General features: G+C 45.4%; 1 pseudogene; it reads right to left on the bottom strand.

The window, feature by feature from the left end:
* Positions 1-1,620: 1,620 nt before the first annotated feature.
* LOC147094086 (uncharacterized) overlaps positions 1,621-19,725 on the bottom strand; it is a 326,695-nt pseudogene continuing 308,590 nt past the window's right edge.

A 19,725-nucleotide genomic window follows, 5' to 3' on the forward strand; every position in this document is an offset into this window, starting at 1 on the left:
GTGGATTAGTCATGCACGATTTACCTTTTGTAAATCCATGATGAGTTTGTCCGATCCTGTCACTGTTTTCCACGTGCTCTGCTATTTCATATTTTATAATGGACTCCAGCATTTTCCCCATTACCGATGTCAGGCTCATTGGTCTAAAGTTCCCCGTTTTCTCTCTACCACCGTTTTTAAATAGTGGGTTTATATTAGATACACTCCAATCCATGGAAATTGTTCCAGCGTCTATAAATAATTTTGCAAGATGATCAGCAATGCATCTATTATTTCTAGGGCCACTTCCTTAAGTACCCTCGGATGTAGATTATCAGGCCTTGGGGATTTATCGGCCTTCAATCAAGTCATTTTTCCTAACACCATCTCCCTACAAATACTGATTTCATTCAGTTCCTCCCTCTCATTAGAGCCTATGTTCCCCGACATCTCTGGGAGGTTATCTGTGGCCTCCTTTGTGAAGACAGAATCAAAGTATGTATTTAAATGGTCTGCAATTTCTTTGCTCCCCATTTTAATTTCCACTGATTCTGACTGCAAGGAACCTACGCTTGACTTCAGCAATCTTATTCTCTTCACATATCTATAGAAGCTTTTAAAGTCAGTTATAATGTTCCCTGAAGCTTACTCTCATACTCTATTTCCCCCCTCTTAATTAATCCCTTTGTCCTCCTTTGCTGAATCCTAAAGAGATCCCAATCCTCAGGTTTGCTGCCTTTTCTGGCCAGTTTATATGTCCCCTGCTTGGATATTATGCTATCCCTAATTTCCCTAGTTAGCCATGGTTGAGTCACCTTTTTTGTTTTATTTGTTTGCCAAACAGGATTAACAAATTCTGTATTTCATCTATGCGATGTTTAAATGTTTGCCATTGCCTATCCACCGTCGACCATTTAAGTAACATTCCCCAATCCATCCTAGCCAACTCGCACTTCATACCATCGTAGTTTCATTTATTTAAATTCAGGACCCTAGTCTCTGAGTCAAATACTTCACTCTCCATCTTACTGAAGAAATCTATCATATTATGATCGCTCCGCCCCAAGGGGCCTCGCACAACAAGATTGCTAATTAATCCTTTCTCATTATATAATACTGTTGTAGCTAATTTGGGGCTAAGCAGGCCAGGTGATATTCGAGGTCGACGCGATACCCAACAGAAGCTTTTTAGAGTCAATAAAACTCCGACTACGAGTTGGATGGCAAAGTAAAAGAATGCTTTATTGCAGAGCTCTGGGAGAAACCGTTACACACGCCTTGTGTGATCACCAAGTCTCTCGTTTTACACACACAAGGCTCCTACCTTTATACAGGAGTCAAAACAACTTAGACGGTTGATTACATAATCACAGCGATCCCCCGTGACATCTAAAACGGTTATCTATTCTTGAGCAAACAGTTATCTATTCTTAAGCAAGCGATGGCCATAGGTTAAAACCTTTTGGGACCTCTGGCCGCAGACGAGATAAGCAGAAGTAAACAATGGTTCCAGACTGTTCATTGTTGCAAGGTGACCACAAATGTTCAGTAATAAAACTGCAGCTGACAATTACCTCACCCCTGCCCACGTGGGAGCTCGGGGGCCCCTTGTTAGCCAGTTTTAATGTCAAGCATCCCGACAGTCTTTGCAAAGTCCTTAATACTGAAATTCTCCTTAACAATCCCTCCTTTTGGTCCTGGATCACAATCTTCTTGTTCCAGCTGACCATCAATCTTCTTTCTTCACAGTGTTGTTCTTACAACCACTGCCTCATCCCGGGGACATCAGGCGGCTCAGGTTCGTCCACCTTGTCCTCTTCCATAAGCGATAGTTCAGTCATTGCCATTTTGCAACAAGTGTTTACAATGGTTAACAGGCAGCATATAGCAACGCATATCGTGACTATAATTACCATTGTATGCATTATCCATGGACCCCATCCTGTTAGTCCTAGCCATTCCAACCACCCTGTTCCAGGGTCAGTATTGAGTTTCTTCACTTCCTCCCTCATATGGTTTACCAAGTTTGTGATATTCTCTGAACTATCTGGGATGTAAGTACAACACTCCTGCCCTATCAGGGCACATGTACCACCCCTCTCTGCTAGCAAGTAATCCACTGCCATTCGGTTCTGTAAGGCAACGGTTCGTATCGCTGTCATCTCATCACTTATAAATGTGAATGCCTCCTCGGTGTCATTAGTTACTGACTCTAATAATGACGCCACAAGCTGGATTTCCTTTATGTCTCTGCCTACCCCATAACCAGGGAATAAAATGGCGAAATACCTCTCGGTCTCTGTAATGTCACGCTTGGCTCGGTATTGATGGTGGTCCATTCAGGGAGGACAGGTGGTAGACATATGTGAGCACGCGTACCCCAAATAGCAAGACCCGGTCCAAGACCGGGGCAGCCACGGGTAGGCTTTGTGGCCACATATAAAGTATGTGCCGTTGTATGCCTTTAAATTATCTAACCCAGGGCTTGGGTTACCAGGATCCTGCTCCCAATTGTAAGTGCCTGGTCCCGTTACGATAACGGATTCCTGGTACCCTGGTCGGGGGGGGGAATCAGAATCCTGTTCGCTTGGTTCGTCCCATTGGGCCCGGTGCTACAGTTAATGATCTTATAGCAGCTACTGTTTCCTACCGGGACACCACCTTTCTTTATGTTACACATAATACATATTCCCGCCTTTGAGTTTCCCATTCCACTGGTATTGATTAGTACCAGATAAGGGGGGTTTACACTGTTATTATAGGATGGAAAGTACCATTCCTCAAACTCGGTCATTTCATAACCCGCCATCCTGAGGGCGGAACAATTCATTCCAGTAAAAGGGTTCTGACGGATCGCACCCCTGGTGGCAGTACTGTTCCCAACTGCCTCCTCACACGGTACGTTAGTCTGGTTCTGGTGGTGCATCCATGTTAGCATTTGAGTCACATTAAAGGCCACCGGACGAATGGGTATTCCACCCCTACTATGTATCGGGATGTGGCTACAGACCCAACAGCTGGACTGCCCCCTTTACTTAGCATACTCTATAAACAAAGGTATTTACGTGTAAATCACGCTTACATCGCGGCCTGCCCCGGGTTGCCGTAACAATGCATATTATCGCAACTAAACATATTACGGTCTTCATCTTCAATTTTAAGTAGGTACTGCCTGTCTGAAGCTGGCTTATTCTTTCTCTGGCCCTTCTGATACCACTCTTGTACTAACGCGTTAAGATAAAAGCATACAAGCACAACCGATGCAATAAGCCACAAAACAAATGCCCACAGGCAAACAGATCAAAGTATCAGGCATTAATCAGCTGATGTTGACCTGGAAAATAATACAAGGGGTGTATCATTAGTAACTTCTATGCACACCCTTTTTGAGGTTTATTTGTTTGTTTTTCCTCACACTAGATTAAACTTAAAACTTAAAAATTTAACAGAATCAAGGCCAGCACAGGCTGAGAGTACAATGGGTGTAGGATTTCAGCAGGCCAGAACAATCCAAACACCATACCAGACCTCGTAAAACTGCAGTCACCTTTCCAAGGCCGAGCACGAGTTCTGTGACCTCGAGACGTAATCCTTATGCTTTAACTAAACATTATCAATTCTCAATCTGCGATTTACGCCCCTACAGATTGAGTCCCTAACACAATAACTTAACAAATTTAATCTTAATTTTATGCTGGTTACATTCATTTAGTCAGTCTTTTCTTTCGTGGTTACACTCTCCCCGGTAGTCTCCTTCTCAGGGGGCTCCAGAGATGACTTGGGCTCATATATCTTTAGCTGTGTCCAATGTTTCCACACTCCCTTTCCCCGTATGTCGAGACAGGCGCAAGTATCTCCACTAATAATAACTTCGTAAGGCCCGGTCCATCTGGGAGCAAAGCCTGATTTGATTGGTAATACCTTTAGCATTACCGTAGTTCCCGCTGTAGGGACTTCTTGTAACGGGAAGGGGAGTTCCTTCTCGTCCTGCTCCTTCTGGTGGTACCTTACTTGCTTCCGCATTTCTTTTAATTGTTTGCTCATTTCTTGGACATATCGCCGTAGCTTCTCCTTTAAGGGGCCTACATCCACCCCTCCCGTAATTATGCCTTCTGGCAATTGCATTGCTCGTCCTGTCATAAGTTCATACGGGGCAAGGCCTGTAGTGCGATTACAGGTGGCTCGTAATTTCATCAGAATGATAGGTAACACTTCCACCCATGTTTTCCCCGTTTCCTGCATGGCCTTAGCCAACGCATTTTTTAATGTTCGGTTCATTCTTTCTACCATTCCCGAGCTCTGGGGATGGTAGGGTATATGAAACTTTTGCTTAATTCCCAGTAACTGGCACATATGTTTGACCACACCTCCTGTAAAGTGGGTCCCTTGATCGGAATCTATCTGAAGTGGCATTCTCAAACGGGGGATTACCTCTTCTGCCAAGATTCTAGCGACAGTAGTAGCAGTACAATTACTGGTGGGAAATGCCTCCACCCATCTTGCAAACTGGTCAATAATTACCAAGCAATACGTCTTACCTTTGACATGGGTAGGGGCCCCGTAAAATCAATTTGCAAGTGCTCCCATGGCCCTCGAGGCCTGGGTTTGTGCCCTAGTCTAATTTTAACTGGTCTTCCTGGATTATGCTGAGCGCACACGATGCATCGTTGACAATGCTTAGCAATATCCCGTCCCATACCCTTCCACCACCACTCCTTACCTAAAGTCTGTTGCATCGCCTCCTTTCCAGAGTGGCTTAATCCATGGTTTAATTCGAGTAGGGTATTCTGTATACACTCGGGGGCCATTACCTTATTATTTACTCGCCATACTCCGTCAGCTTTTGGTCTGGCTCCTTGAGCTTTCCATCTCTGCCTTTCACTAGGTAATATATCCTCATGTAGCTCGGCAATACTAATTTCATTTCCTGGCCTATCTACACTGGCTACAGGTTCCTCGGGTTCCCATTCTAAGGCTAACTACACTGGCTACAGGTTCCTCGGGTTCCCATTCTAAGGCTAACTCCACGGATTGTTTCGCTATCTGCTTTCCCTCCTTCTGTTCCAGGTTTGCTTCTTTCCGTTCCAAGACCAGGGCTGCCTGAGCTGCCCTGTCAGCTGCCTGGTTGCCCATATAACCCTTCCATTCCGGGCTGTCTCTGGCTGGTTCTTTTTGGTGCGCTTTAATCTTTATTACTGCGACCTGTTTAGGCTTATTACTAGCTTCCAGGAGGGCTTCGATTCTTTCCTGATGTCTTTTGGGGGTTCCCCCATTAGTTACAAATCCCCATCTGCCCCATGCAGTCATGTAGTCATGGACTACTCCGAACGCATATCGGCTGTCCGTATATATATTTACCATTTTATTCTCGTACTCTTCTAGTGCTACTGTCAGTGCCACTAGTTCTGCCACTTGGGCTGACAAGCCTCCTTCAAGCCTCCCTGATCGTACAGTCCTCATCTGATAATTTACCACAGCCCAGCCCGTAAGAGGCTGTCCGTCTATATATTTTCGGGACCCATCCACGTACAGTGTCTCTTCAGCCCCTAGTAACGGAGTGTCTTTTATTTTGTCTCCCTCTAAGCCAGCATCTACATCTCCACAATCATGGGACACTCCCGAGCCCAATACTCCTTCAGCTGGGTTTTCCCCTGCGTCTCTGACTATTGTTACTGCTTTACTGGGAGGGAGGAGAACAGCCTCCCATTTCGCTCATCTCAAGTGTGAGACTGATCGCAATTTTCTAGTGTTTAACATTTCTACTAGAGTATGCTTTGTGTGGAGAACGATATCTCCTGTCATTACAACGGGCTCGCTAATTTTTACGGCGCAAGCTCCACAATCTAGAGCGGCTATGCAGCGTGAGAGTCCCGATACTACTGGCCCTTCTGCAGTGGAATAGTATGCTTTGGGTCTACATTTATCTCCATGCTCCTGGGTGACTACGGCTGAATAAAATCCTTCCTCATTATCACAGTGTATGTGGAAGGGTTTATTCATATCCGGGAGTCCTAGTCCTGGGGCTGAAATCAGATCTCATTTAAGTTGGGTATAAGCTTGTTTCTGCTCAGGACCCCATCCGATGGATTCCAGGGCGGGCTTACCCCCTTTTACCAATCGCTGTATGGGTTCCGCTGTTTTAGCGAACCCCGGGATGAAGTTTTGGCTGTAATTAAAAAGCCCCAGTACTTTCCGTACTCCTCTTACTGTTACAGGTCTTGGCATAGTTTGTATTGCCCCTTTTCTATCTGCGGGCATCTCTTTTACCCCTTGTGAGATAAGGTTCCCTAAATAAATATAAGACCTGGGTTTTTCCTATCTGTGCCTTTTTGGGGCTGACCTTCATTTTCCCTTAAGGCTTACCGCCACCTTTTCTGCCTGTTCTATCAATCCTGCCAATTGATGAACCAACAGTACACTTGCTTTCTTAGTCCTTTCCTTTTTCTGTGTGCCCCACCATGACCGCTGTTGGTCCAAACTTTTTGATACATCCCACCCGTCTTTCTGCATTTTCTCAATTAGGGAACATCTATCTGTCATATAAGTATCGATAAGGGAGCTCGGGGGCCCCGGTTCAGATCCTTACTCGACATTATGTCCCTTGGTCACTATCTCCGGTCCCTGTAAATCTGAGAACACAAATACCTTTCTCTCGGGGTCCCGTCACGTGTAATGTAAAGGTTGGTCCGGCTCCTTTACTTCTCCTCCAGTTCTCCTCCTAGGTTATACCTAGGTTCCCTGGAATCACATAAATTAATGCAGTCTCACAGTTGTTAGTATCCTAGCACAATTTTACATATGCCATCTCACCTCTATCTTGTTCTTTTTGAATCACTCGAGCGTGTGTCCGCTTGTTTAGGGCGGCCAGTCACTCGGTAACCCTGCTCGCAGCGCCAATTTGTTGTAGCTAATTTGGGGCTAAGCGGGCCAGGTGATATTCGAGGTCGACGCGATACCCAATAGAAGCTTTTTAGAGTCAATAAAACTCCGACTACGAGTTGGATAGCAAAGTAAAAGAATGCTTTATTGCAGAGCTCTGGGAGAAACCGTTACACACGCCTTGTGTGATCACCAAGTCTCTCGTTTGACACACACAAGACTCCTACCTTTATACAGAAGTCAAAACAACTTAGACGGTTGATTACATAATCACAGTGATCCCCCGTGACATCTAAAACGGTTATCTATTCTTGAGCAAACGGTTATCTATTCTTAAGCAAGCGATGGCCATAGGTTAAAACCTTTTGGGACCTCTGGCCGCAGACGAGATAAGCAGAAGTAAACAATGGTTCCAGACTGTTCATCGTTGCAAGGTGACCACAAATGTTCAGTAATAAAACTGCAGCTGACAATTACCTCACCCCTGCCTACGTGCAAGCTCGGGGGCCCCTTGTTAGCCAGTTTTAATGTCAAGTATCCCGACAGTCTTTGCAAAGTCCTTAATACTGAAATTCTCCTTAACAATACCCAGTATAAAATTGCCTGATCTCTGGTTGGTTCCTCGACTTACTGGTCCAGTAAACCATCCCGTATACACTCCAGGAATTCCTCCTCCACAGTATTGTTACTAATTTGATTAGCCCAATCTATATGTAGATTATAGTCACGCATGATTCCTGCTGTGCCCTTATTGCACGCATCTCTAATTTCCCGTTTAATGCCATCCCCAATGTCAGCATTACTGATTTGAAGGTCTGTATACAACTCCCACTAATGGTTTCTGCCCCTTGGCATTTCTCAGCTCTACCCATACAGATTCCACATCATCAGAGCTAATATCCTTCCTTACTATTGCGTTCATCTCCACTTTAACCAGCAATGCTACACCACCTCCATTTCCTTTTTGCCTGTCTTTCCTGAATATTGAATACCCCTGGATGTTGAATTCCTAGGCTTGGTCACCCTGGAGCCATATCTCCGTAATCCCAATTATATCATATCCGTTTGCATCTATTTGCACAGCTAAATCATTCAGCTTACTACGAATGCTCCTCGCATTAAGACACAAAGCTTTCAGGCTTATTTTTTTAACACTCTTAGACCTTTTAGAATTATTACTTACTGTGGCCATGATTGATTTAAACCCTTGATTTCTCTGCCTGCCACTTTTGCTTTTCTCCTTCCTGTCTTTTGCTTCTATCCTTGCTTCCCTTTCCTCTGCCTCCCTGCACAGGTTCCCAACCCTCTACATTTTTAATTTAAACCCTCCCCAACAGCACTAGCAAACACTTCCCCTTGGACATCGCCACAGCAGGAGGCCATTCGGCCCATCGAGTTGATGCCGGCTCTCTGTGTAGAGCAATCCAGTCAGTCCCATTCCCCCTCTCTATCTACGTAGCCCTGCAAGTTTATTTCCCTTCAAGTGCCTATCCAGTCTCACCTTGAAAACATTGAGTGTCTCCGCTTCCACCACTTGCATCGGAAGCGAATTCCAGGCCATCACCACTCACTGTGTAAAAAGGTTTTCCGCTTCTACCGACATGTTGTCAGCATCCACCTCCTTAGTAAACACCGATACAAAGTGCTCACTGAGTATTCTAGCCTTGCCCTGCACCTCTAAGCATATATCACCTTCTTTTCCCCTAACAGGCCCCACCCCGCCTCTTACAACCCGCTTACTGTTTACATGCCGGTGGAAGATTTTTGAGTTCCCTTTTATGTTAACCACAATTCCACTCTTATATTCTCTGTGCCAATCTTATTTTCATCTTCACTTCCCCTCTCAACTTATTGTATTTGTTCTGGTTCTCCCTTGAAGTATTCACCTGTCATTCATCATTAACCTTTTTGTTTCATCATCTTCTCTATCTGCCTCATCATCCCTGGAGCCCTTGCTTTGGTTCCATTAATTTTCCCACTTGTTAGAATGTATCTAGCCTGTACTTGGAACATCTCCTCCTTAAAGATCACCCATTGTTCTGTTACTGTTTCTCCTGTATGTGTTTGGTACCATTATATCCTGGCTGGATCCTTTCATATCCCCTTGAATTTAGCCCTATTCCACTTTAGATGCTCCACTCTAGATTGTTCCTTGCTCCTCTCCATTGCTAATCTAAATCTTATGATACGATGATCACTCATACCCAAGTGTTCTCCCACAGACACCTGGTCGAACTACCCCAACTCATTCCCCAGCACCAGATTCAGAAACACTTCCTTCCTAGTTGAGCCAAGAACATATTGGTCATGAAAATCCTCCTGATCACATTTCAGAAATTCCTCCCCCTCGTTTCCCTTTGCCCTAGCATTATCCCAATCGATATTTGGGTAATTAAATCCCCCCAATACCACCACTTTATAGCTCGATAGCATCAGTTTAGGACAAATGCATCAAATCAAATGTTCACCCGAGAGACAGAAAGGAAAAACAGAGAAAAGTGTAGAAGGAGATAGGGAAACAAATCTAAATACAGAAAATATAAATATTTCCTATCCTTGATTTCTCTCGATTCCAACCCAATAATTCAGTGACGGATAAATAACTTCAGTGTACATCGTTCTGTTCGAGAATCGGACCAAAGAAAGAGACACAAAATAACTTAAAACGGCCGAAACCAGGGACCTTCCGATCTTCAGTCGAGCGCTCTCCCAACTGAGCTATTCTGGCCTCCCGTTAATGATGCTTCGTGTCTCTCTTTTGGAAGAAAATCTAACCCCGGGTGGACTCCGCTCATTCCTCACTCCGTGGGAATGGGACCCGACCAGATCTCGGAGCTCAGGTTATGTTAATGATCTGTTGAAGTGTTTATAAACACAGAAAGCTGACCCACCAGGGGAGACCTCATTGGTTTGGACACGGAGCGAAATATACTGAAGGTTTTTGTTGTAACATTTACAGAGCACACTAACCCCGAGCTGCAGGGGAAATTATATGAAGTTCAATGTTCAGCAGCGAGATGCTGGAGAGATAAGAGTCCCGAATCAGGGAGAGATTTCCTGAAACCGCTGTTGAATTACATTTATATCAAACACTCACTGAAGCACTGCAGGAATTCAGAGCTGGGGACCGCCTGTGAAGTAAGACTTAAAATAAAATAATACAACTGCTTAAGGTGGAGCTCGAACCTACGACGCTGAAATTAAGAGTTTTATGATCTACTGACTGAGCTAACGGGACCTACCGCACCGCGCACTCTCTGTCAGTTATTGCAGAGCAACAGCTGTTGGCTCCACCCCAGGGGCCCGTCTTGTTCTGCAAACCAAACTTCTTCTTCTTCTCAATCACAGGCTTTGTCAGTAAACCGACACACACAAGCACAAGAGAGCGATGGATTCCTCTCACTGATCGATAGTAAAACTCAGATGTTCTGCTCTTTTCACCTTCTGAACTTTCACATCCATTTTGCTCAGTATTTATTTCGCTTTCCTTTTTATTATGTTCGTGCTTTTCTTTGTAAACATTTCATTGTGATTATTTATGAGAGGGAAGACATGAACAGAGGAGATGTACTGGAATGGTACCAGGGATGAGGGACTTCAGTTAAGTGGAGAGACTGGAGAAGATGGGGTTGTTTACAGCAGAGACGGCTAAGAGGAGATTTGACTGAGGTGTTCAAAATCATGAACGGTTTTGACATCGTAAATAAGGAGAAACTCTTTCCAGCGGCAGAAGGGCAGGTAACCAGAAACCACTAATTGAATCTGATTGGCAATAGAACCAGAGGCGACATAAGGGGCCATTGTTTCATACGGGGAGTTGTTGTGATCTGGAATGCACTGCCTGAAATGATGGTGGGAGCAGATTCAATAATAACTTTCAAAAGGGAATTGGATTAATACTGGAAGGGAAATCTTTACATGGCAATAGAAAAACATCAGGGTATTGGAACTAATGGAGAGTATTAACAAAGAGGCAGCACAGGCGCGATGGAAAGTCCCAGGCTTCATTTCTGCCTGCACTGAGATCGATTATCTCAACCAGTGTGCTGCCCGGCTCCACAGAAAGTAGGAAGGGCCGAGGTTCCAACACTGGCCTGGGCTTCATCAGCTGATCTCACCCGGCATGATATTGAGCTGCACAAAGCACGATGGGCCCAGGCTTCATCACCGGCCTGTGGTGTGTTAGATCATCGCATGATGTGTGCTACTGGACCATACAAATCAGTAAACTCTCTGTGTTCATCCCCGGTTTGTGCTGAGTTAGCAGATATCACCCGGTGTGGTACTGAGCCCCATACAGAGCAGGTTGGGCCCAGGATCATTCCGCGGCTTGTGGTGTGTTCGCTGATCTTATTTGGCGAGTTGCTGAGCCTATAGAACAGGAAAGGTCCAGGCGTCATCTCTGGGCTAAGCTGAATTCTCTGACCTCACCTGCTGTCTGGGCCTTTGTTCGGCATATCTGGGTCCTTGTAGCAACTGTCCGAGTAGTAGGTCATGGTCTGCGCAGGAGTTGTTCAGGTCTTTGTAGAAGCTTCCTGGGTCTGTGTAAGAACTTATTGGGTCTGTGTTGGAGCTATCTGGGTCTGTGTAAGTGCTGTATGTGTCAGCGTAGGAGCTGTTTGAGCCTGTATGTTATATCTGGGTCAGTGTACGAGCTGTCTGTTTCAGTGTTGGAGCTGTCTGGCTCTGTATGTTATATCTGGGTCAGTGTACGAACTGTCTGTGTCGGGGTTGGAGCTGTCTGGCTCTGTATGTTATATCTGGGACTGTGGAAGTGCTGTCTGTGTCAGCGTAGGAGCTATCTGGCTCTGTATGTTATATCTGAGTGTGTGTGTGTAAAAGCTCTCTGTGTCAGGTTAGGAGCGGTCTAGGTCTGTATGTTATATCTGGGTCAGTGTAAAAGCTGTCTGTGTCAGCGTAGGAGCTGTCTGGTTCCATATGTTATATCTGGGTCTGTGTAAGAGCGGTCTGCGTCAGGGTAGGAGCTGTCTGGGTCTGTATGTTATATCTGGGTCAGTGTAAAAGCTGTCTGTGTCAGCGTAGGAGCTGTCTGGTTCCATATGTTATATCTGGGTCTGTGTAAGAGCGGTCTGTGTCAGGGTAGGAGCTGTCTGGGTCTGTATGTTATATCTGTGTCTGTGTAAGATCTGGCTGTGTCAGGGTAGGAGCTGTCTGGTTCTGTATGTATATCTGGGTCTGTGTAAGAGCTGTCTGTGTCAGGGTACGAGCTGTCTGGTCTGTATATTATATATGGGTCCATGTAAGGGCTGTCTGTGTCAGGATAGGAGCTGTCTGAGTCTGTATGTTATATCTGAGTCTGTCTACGAGCTGTCTGTGTCAGGGTAGGAATGGTCTGGCTTTGTATGTTATATCTGAGTCAGTGTAGGTTCTTTCTAGGTTTTTGTAGGAGTAACCAGGGTATATGAAGAAGCTGACGAAACATAAGAACATAAGAACATAAGAAATAGGAGCAGGAGTAGGCCAATCGGCCCCTCGAGCCTGCTCCACCATTCAATAAGATCATGGCTGATCTGATCCTAACCTCAAATCTTCTATCACTCTGCATCCACCCGAACCCATGTGATCTCCCGGGAGAGGCGAAAAACCAGATAAAGACCCAATGGCCAATTTGGGAGAAAAAAATCTGGGAAATTCCTCTCCGACCCATCTAGGCGATCGAAATTCTTCCAGGAGATCACTCTGTCCCTATATTTTCTACAGTACTTACCTTCTGTAAAGGCGATCTCCACCCCAGCCAGGAACAGGAATAAAACCATCTCCTGAAATCTAACAGAATTAGAACACAGTAGGAGCAGAACAAGGCTACACGGCCCCTGGGCCCGCTCCACTACCCACAGGGCCATGACCATTCCGAAGCCAGACTCATGTCCAATTTCCTGCCCGCTCCCCGTAACCCTTAATTCCCTTTACTTCTAGGAAACTATCTATTTCTGTTTTAAATTTATTTAATGATGTAGATTCCACAGCTTTCTGGGGCAGCAAATTCCACAAACCTACCACCCTCTGAGTGAAGAAGTTTCTCCTCATCTCAGTTTTGAATGAGCAGCCCCTTATTTTACGATTATGCCCCCTAGTTCTAGTTTCACCCATCATTGGGAACATCCTCACCGCATCCACCCGATCAAGCCCCTTCACAATCTTATATGTTTCAATAAGATCGCCTCTCATCAACCAGCAATATCTACTGTTTCTCTCTCCACAGATGCTGACAGACCTGCTCAGTATATCCAGCATTTCCTGCTTATATTTCAGAGTTCCAGCAACAGCAGCATTTTGCTTTGGTTTCTATTAAGAAGATATCTGGGTCTGTGTAGGAATGTCTGGTTCTGTGCAGGAGCTGTCTGGATTTGTGTATGAATGTCTGGGTCTGTGTAGGACTGTCTGGGTCTGTGCAGGAGCTGTCTGGAATTCTGTATGAATGTGTGGGTCTGTGTAGGAGCTGTCTGGGTCTGTGTAGGAATGCCTGGGTCTGTGTAGGAGCTGTCTGGGTCTGCGTAGGAATGTCTGGGTCTGTGTAGGAGCAGTCTGGGTCTGCATATGAATGTCTGGGACCGTGTAGGAACATTCTGTGCCTTTCTTGGAACTGACCGTGCCCGTGCAGGAAGTGTCCATATCATTGTAGGGACTCATGTATAGGTGCTGGCTGTGTCATTGTAGGAATTGTTTTTTCTATGTAGGAGCGAATGGGTCAGTGCAGGAGTTATTTGGTCTGTACAGGTGCTCCCCGGATCAGGGTAGGAGCTATCTGGTTCTGTGTGGGGAAGTCTATGCCTGTGTCGGTGCTCTCTGTGTCAGTGTAGGAACTCCCTGGGTCAGTGTAGTTAAGTCGGTTCCTGTGATGGTGCTTCCTGGATAAGGGTAGGTGCTGACTGGGTCTGTGTATGAAAGTCTGTGCCTGTGGTGGTGCTCCCTGGATCAGGGTAGGTGCTGAGTGGGTCTGTGTAGGACAGTCTGTGTCTGTAGTGGTGCTCCCTGTGTCAGGGTAGGAGCTCCGTGGGTCTGTGTAGGAAAGTCTGTGCCTGTGATGGTGCCCCCTTAGTCAAGGAAGGAGCTCCCTGGGACTGTGTATGAATGTCTGTGCTTGTGATGGTGCTCCCTGTATCAGGGTAGGAGCTGCCTGTGTCCGTCTAGGAAAGTCTCTGCCTGTGATGGTGCTCCCTGTGTCAGGGTAGGAGCTGTCTGGTCCCGTCTAGGAAAGTATGCGCCTGTGATGAGGCTCCCTATGTCAGGGTAGGTACAGTCTAGGTCTGAGTAAGCTTATTGGTCTGAATCGAAGCTGTCTGGGACACATAGGAACTGCTTTGATCTTTATAGACAAAAAAATCTGTCCGATGGGGCTGAGATTTTGTCAGAAGATCACAGCGTCTCCGTCCGCACCTGTGCTTTGTAAAGCAGTTTTTTAGGTTTTAATTTACAGATGGGTTAATTGATAATCAGGGGCGGTAGGAGCCTCAGCGCCCCGGGATGAGACATGGATGAATCTGCCCGGGCCCGGTCCTGAATGTGCAAATGTGGCAGAAATCACGATGGGTGGGGGAGGAGATGGGTGGGGCTATGAACTGAACCCCCTGCCCAAACAAAACTTGCCACAGTCACAGAAACGAATGGTCACTTCCGGGGCGATTGTTGCGTCACTCGCTGCCTGCATGTCTTCTCACTGCCTTTGCTGAAACATTGCCCAAATCTGAGGCCTCGCGCCAAGCTAATGCAGAAACCTGCTGCTGCTCTCGTGATGGGCAGCTGCTGCCTGGATACATTACCGTCCTAACAGCTCATTAACTGACTGAGTGGAGCAGTGTGGCACTTTAGAAGACAGGTCGAGAAGGCAATGTCAGAGCTGTCTCGGTCTCAAGTGCTCTGCTTATCAAGAACGGCCAACACATGGCTTGATTATGGAAAGGCTTTAAGTATGCATACGCGTGCTAGCAGCTCATTGGTCTTGTGGTATGATTCTTGCTTTAGCTGTGACTGAGTATAAAGTTTGCGGGAGGGCCCGCGTTCAAATCCGGGACGAGGCCTCACTTTGCTTGCGACTTTTGAACTTGTATTCCCTTTCTAGCATTTGTGAAAGTTAAAAGAGAAGTTTCCAAATCAATCTACGTGAATCGCAAGTGTTTTGGGAAGAGGTCAGGGCAAATATTTCAGATCAAAGGCAATCTCTACGGTCTACACTTTCTATCACCGAGTTTTTTCTGGAAGTTGAATGCGATACTCAACCAGTTCTGGATTTTCATCTCACTGAAGTAGATAAATGAACGAAAGACTTGCATTTATTGGGCGCCTTTTACCACATCCGGACGTCGCAAAGAACTTTACAGCCAATGAAGTACTGTTGTACATCGCTGTTGTAATGTAGAAAATGCGGCAGCCTATTTGCGCACAGCAAGCTCCCACAAACAGCAATGTGATAATGACCAGATCATCTGGTATTTTTTGTTATGTTGACTGAGGTATAAAAATTGGCCAGAATGATTGATGTCCCAGCTTTATTCAGTATACAGACAGTCATTAAGATAAATAATGATTGACACTGGGAAGGACACAGTTTTCACACCTACCCACAATGATCACAAGATCCTTACCCGTGAGAAAGGCCATTCAGCCCATTCTAATACAGCCCTCCAGAGCATTCGTAGTCTTCACCTCATTGTTTAATCCAGTTTTTTCCTAAATCATTCCGGGGTTTTCACCGCCACCGCTCTTCCTGGAGTCCATTCTAAGTGTTGATCATTGTCCTAATGAGTTTAGTTTTACTTTTGAGGCTGTTTCTTCTTGTTATTTCTCCCACAATCTAATCTGGTATTCCACACGAGTTACTTTCTTGTAGATCTCTGCATTACCATGTCGCACATGCCTCCGTTCTAGGCTAAAAATTTCGATCCAGCGGGTAGGGGTAAAATCCCTCCCCCCGTGTATGTTTGTTCTGAAGGATCGAGGTGTGTTTGGTACCGCTGCTCCCTCCGCTGGCCGCTGTGCAGTACTGCACCACCTGGTACTGCTGCTCCCTCCTCTGGCTGCTGTGCAGTATTGCACCACCTGGTACTGCTGCTCCCTCCTATGGCCGCTGTGCAGTATTACACCACCTGATACTGCTGCTCCCTCCACTGGCCGCTGTTCAGTATTGCAGTACCTGCTCCCTCTGCTGGCTGCTGCGCAGTACTGCTGTGTACGGTTGAACCAAGTGCAACTTCGACCTCCTCTGCTTCTAGCTCTGCCAGAACTGGAAGAGGAGAACGAAGGGTGGGGATGCGACCTTAAAGAGTAGAAGGAGTGAAAAGACGATTTCTTGATCCAGTCTGCTGACAGCTAATGTAGGGTAAAGTTATCTGAGAAGGAAGAGAACAGAATTCGCAAACTTAGAGCGTGAGTAGTCTTTTCAACCTTGTACCTGCTCCGACATTACATTAGACCAAGGCTGGTCTTCAACTCAACTACGTTTTTCTGCCGTTGCTCCACATAACTTGATCCCCTTACCTAACAACAACGTGTCAATCTCAGTCTTGGAAGCAACAATTGACCCCCATGGACTTATCGGGAAGAGAGTTTCAGATTCCTACAAACCTTTATGTGTAAAGATGCTTTCTGATTTGACTTTTGAATGGAGCGGCTGTAGTTTAAATTTTTTCCCCCTTGTACTTGATTCCCTAGTCAGAGGAACTAGTTTAAATCTATTTACACTATTAAACCTTTTAACACTTTAAACACCATGATCAGCTCACCAATCAATCTACTAAATTAAAGACAACAGAAGCCAAGTTTATACAATTAATCCTTTAAACATAACCCTGTAAACCTCGGTATTAACCTGGTAAATCTGCACTGCACCACTCCAAGGGCAATATATCCTTCCTGCGTGCGGTGCTTAGAACAGAACACAACAGACTTGACTGTTCCAATGCACGCCTGGCCGGCCTCCTCCGTTCTATCCTTCGGAGAACTGAGGTAATCCTGCCTGCCCGAGCCCTTACTCGCACTAGTCCCGCCCAGCCATTAACCCTCTGCTTACTGACCTGGATTGGCAGGGCAACAATTTCTGTGTGAATAACTGGGCGACTCTGATATTATAGGCACGTGGCAGGCTATTGAAACCCGGAGCCAACGAGGACTTTTTCATTTTCAGTCTAACTTTAGACAAACCAGAATCGCTGAATGGCAGCGTATGATCAATTATCATTATGGAGCCTGACATTACTGGGAACGCGAATCATAATAATGATGCAGTAAAGGCGTGCATCATTTTTAATATGTAAATGTTGCAGCAAGCACGAGGCGAGATGGGTTGCGCTGCGCCATAAACTGATGGTGTTGCACTACAAATTGGGAAAATATTGCTCTTTTCCGGGATTTGTACATGAGACCTCTCACATATCAATCAGTGAAACCCTTTAGCGAGAACCAGACCACCAAAACAACGAGCCGCTGGCAAAGTAGCCGTTCAGCCTGTGTAGAATTTATCTGCCACCAATTCAGACAGCTTGTGTCCATTCCATCTCAGTTTCTATTCGGGGAAATTCCTCTGATGCATCTAGGTCAGCGGAATTAGTCGAGGAAATCACTCTGGCCCTGTATTCCTCGCAGTACAGAGCTGTTGTACGAGGCGAATCTGCCCCAGCCAGAAACAGGTCCAGCTCTCACATGAAGAAATTCAGCGAATCGGTGTCCACTGCTCGAGCCTGGAGATTGTTCCAGAGTTCCACTATTCTCTGGCAGAAGAACTACCTCCAGACATCTGATCAAAATCTGGCCTTATACAACTTAAAAGAGTCACCCCTGCTCCTCTCTCAAATATTTAATTGGAACAAATTGTGAACTGGAACAAAACCTACTCTTCATCATCTTATAAACTTCGATCATATCAACCCTCAGTCTAGGCTTCTGTAAAGTGTCGACACGCAACTCGTTCAGCCGATCTTGACAACTAAGCTGTTTTATACTGGGAATTAGTCTAGTGGTTCTCCTCTGCACCCTTTCCAAAGCAGGTTGGCCTTTACCTCAAGAGGGCTGAAATACTAAAGAGGAGGAAGATATTCTCCAGTTTACAAAGTTCTATTTGGGCCAAATCTGGAGTATTGTGTTCTGTTCTGGGCACGGCACGCAGGAAGGGCATATTGGCCTTGGAGTTGTGCAGTGCAGATTTACCAGATTAACACCGAGACTTACAGCGTTATATTATGAGGATTGATTGTATAACGTTGCTTTCTGTTCACTTGAGTTTAAAAGATTGAGGGGTGATCGGTTGAACATGATAAATGGATTATTAGTGTAGATAGAGTTCAACTAGTTCCACTGGTTGGGGAATCAAAGACAACGGTCATAACCTCAAAATTAGAGCCGGGCCATTTAGAAATTAAATTCGAAAGCAACTTTTCTCCCAAAGGTTTGTAGAAATCCAGAACTCTCTATCTGAAAAGGCTTTGGATGCTGGAGGTCAATTGTAGATTCCAAACTGAGCCCTACACGGTGTTGTTTGGTAAGGGAATCAAGTTATATGGAGGAAAAAAAGAAAAATGGAAGAGAACTGCAGATCTTTTCTGTCCTTAAGCCAATTTCTTATCCAAGCTGCCACTGAACTACCTACTTCATGAGTCTCAATTTTATCAACTAGCCTTCTATGTGGTACTTTGTCAATCGCCTTCCATAAATCCATGATTCACCGTTGAAGAATGCACCTGACATTCATCATACAGCCTCTTGTTTGGTTTCATCATCTTCTCTATCTCCCTCGTCATCCAAGGAACCCTTGCTTTAGTTCCCTTACCATTCCCTCTTGTTTGCATGTATCTAGCCTGTACTTGGAACATCTCCTCCTTAAAGATCACCCATTGCTCCTTTACAGTTTTTCCTATCATCCTTTGGTTCCATTTTAATCTGGCTGGATCCTTTCGCTTCCCATTGAAGTTAGCCCTATTCCAGTTTAGAAGTTCCACTCTAGATTGTTCCTTGTTCCTCTCCATTGCTAATCTAAATCTTATGATACAATGATCACTCGTACGCAAGCGTTCTCCCACAGGCACTTGGTCGACCGGGCACACCTCATTCTCCAGCATCAGAGCCAACAAAGCCTCCTTCCAACTTGGGCCAAGAACATACTGGTCAAGGAAATTGTGCTTGTAGCTCACCAACCTTATTCACCACACTTTGTGCGTTTACGTACATGCATTCTAAACCCATTTTTTTTATTTTTCGTAGTCTTTCTTAGACTGCTCCTATCTAATATTGTACTACTTCCGACTCTGGTACTACTTTCTTCTCTAGTACTATCCAACACACACACTCTTTTATGCACCTTATTCCTCTTTTCTGCTCCTATATTCTGGTGCACATCCCCCTGCCAAGCTAGATTAAACACTGCCCAACAGCAATAGCAAACCTCCCCACGAGAATGTTGGTTCTGGCTCTCTTGAGGTGTAACCCGTTCAGCTTGTACAGGTCCCACCTTCCCCAGAAATGGTCCCAATGCCTCAGGAATCTAAAGCCCTCCCTCCTGCACCATCTCTCCAGCCACGCATATAGGACAAGAAATGGTGAAACCTCGTGGCCAATGTCTTCACTCAAATGATTTTTCGCTGCCACAGTAAAATAACGCAATATTTTCAGTACAGTTGACTATTCTAGAGTGTATTATAAGAGGATGCGGAGACAGACGACAAAGATGAGCTATTCATTTTGCAATATCTTATTTGATAATACAGGTAGTAGATTCAAAACTAGTCTTGTAAAGAGAGTCTGATATTGTTGACTTGAACTAGTCAGCAATGCTCGCACGGCAGTTGGATGCCTGTGTCCAGTTGGAAAGCTGTCTGAAAGAACATGCAGTCCGGCAGAGCTGGACCTCCAGCAGATTGA

This window comes from Somniosus microcephalus, unplaced genomic scaffold (genome assembly GCF_052327205.1).
Source record: "Somniosus microcephalus isolate GS21.2 unplaced genomic scaffold, FLI_Smic_1.0 unresolved_chr1, whole genome shotgun sequence".
Lineage (NCBI taxonomy): Eukaryota > Metazoa > Chordata > Chondrichthyes > Squaliformes > Somniosidae > Somniosus > Somniosus microcephalus.